We start from the raw sequence: 2,401 nt of genomic DNA, 5'->3' as shown, positions 1-2,401 counted from the left end.
TACTAGCGTTCTACCTCAGATTTGCGTTTGGCCGTACGGCTTTTGAATGTTGTTTTCACTGTCCATTTTTTCCTGTCTTGGTTTGTGTTTGCCACCTTGGAATCCTCTGTGTAGTGGGTTGATCCACTACTCAGGAAGAGACTATTCTAGAGTACGTTCTGTCTTGTCTTCGAAACGTCTAGATAGAATAGAGACAGCTGATGAAGGGATATTCCAAGTGGCTTTCCGTTTTCCTATGTGTTCGTTCCGTTGTCTGTAGTTTATTGTTCTAACGTCCTGTACCCTGATATGCATGTATATACACATGTAGATGTAAGTATGTACATATATGTGTGTATACATGTATATATATTCTTTGTATTATATATATATATATATATCGTTTTTTTGCTCCTCTCTCTCTCGTATAAATGTTTCTTTCTCCCGTTATCTCTCTCTCTCTCTCTCTTGCTAGATATATTTCTCACGTGTGTGGGGAACGGGTTAATTATCTCAAAGGCAGAAAAAGTTATAAAGTATCGTGGCTGTGTTATTAAATGCATGCGACATACGATATATACCACCTCTCAGTCTATATATATTTAAACAACACTTTATATACTAAACATTGCTCGTAAAATATGTTTGCTTCACTTATTATATGATGTTATTCTAAATGCTTAGAATACTTACAATTCACATGTTTTGTTTGAAAGGTTGTACTCTATTTTCGTTTATATTTACATAAGGTCGTTGCTATGAAATTGACGACATATTTTATTTACGATTTTATGGTAAGCAAGGTGTGACAATTTTATAAGGTAATAAAAATGTTATTCGTCTATTCACTCCTATCCTGGATACATGTTTTTGTTTACATTCTGAATCATCTATAACCTTCAGAAAACGAAGAACCAAATTATAATCGAGTAACAAAATATATTAGGCTAGCAGCCATACTGTGACTTATTTTGGTTTAGCATTAAATTTTATGAAGGCTTGCTGGTAGACTCGTTAATACTCCGGACGAAAAGGCTTAGCAACAGTCCGTCTTTCTTTGCGTCCTGAGTTCAAATATCACCCGAGGTCGACTTTGTCTTTCATCCTTTCGGAGTCGATGAAATAATTACCAGTCAAGTGCTGGGAACGGAGGAATTAACTAGTCCCTTTCCCTAAAATTCCAAGCCTTTTGTCTATAATAGAAAGGATTATTAAAATGTATATATAAAATATATGTGAACCTAACCCATGTGTTTTACCCCTGGCTCTCTATTTTTCTTCTCTTTTTCTTTCTTTCTAGCCTCACGTGGACTTTCCTCTTGAATTCGACGAAGGACTAAGTCCGAAACGTTATACTTTTCCTCTATTTTAAAAAATTTTTTGAGCGTCGACGTCATTATATTAACTAAATGACCCATGGACTTTTATTGTCTTTCAGTTATTTGTATTTGCTTTGCTCTCTCTCTCACTCTCTCCACAAACACACACACACACACACACACACACATGTATGCATACACACACATACACAAACATATGTATGATATATGTATGCGAGTCGGGCAAGTCGATTACATTGACCCCTTTACTTAACTGATATTTTATTTTATCGACCCCAAAAGGATGAAAGTTAAAGTTGACCTCGGCAGTGACGGAACTCATAACATAAAATGTCAGAAGATATGCTGATAAATATTTTGTCTCATGCACGCAAATAATTCTGCCACCTGATCGATTTATTCAGTTTTTATATATCACAGTCAAAAATAAAATAATATAAATGTTTCTGGTTCTTGATTTTGTTAAGAGTAAATATCAAAAGCTTTCAACATGGATGGCACTTCGTCATGTAAAAAGTTAGATAGTTGTCATAGAGACTTTAGTCTCTCTCTATCACCTTTCAACAGCATTATAAATGAAGAGACAGTAGAACAATTAACAATATAATAAAAAGGTTTATTTATGATGATACTTGGTTATACAATTCCTGTCACAGTCAGTTACGATGACGAGGGTTCCAGTTGATCCGATCAACGGAACAGCTTGCTCGTGAAATTAACATGCAAATGGCTGAGTACTCCACAGACACGTATACCCTTAACGTAGTTCTCGGAGAGATTCAGCGTGACACAGAGTGTGACAAGGCTGGCCCTTTGAAATACAGGTACAACAGAAACAGGAAGAAAGAGTGAGAGAAAGTTGTGGTGAAAGAGTACAGCAGGGTTCGCCACCATCCCCTGCCAGAGCCTCGTGGAGCTTTAGGTGTTTTCGCTCAATAAACACTCACAACGCCCGGTCTGGGAATCGAAACCGCGAGTCCGCTGCCCTAACCACTAGGCCATTGCGCCTCCACTAAAGCTTTCAACATAAGATCAGCGCGAAGGCAGTGATCTAACGGGATTGTTATCATCCCGGGCAAATT

The sequence above is a fragment of the Octopus bimaculoides genome, chromosome 25 (assembly GCF_001194135.2).
Source record: "Octopus bimaculoides isolate UCB-OBI-ISO-001 chromosome 25, ASM119413v2, whole genome shotgun sequence".
Classification (NCBI taxonomy): Eukaryota; Metazoa; Mollusca; class Cephalopoda; order Octopoda; family Octopodidae; genus Octopus; species Octopus bimaculoides.
This window is presented reverse-complemented; position numbering follows the sequence as displayed.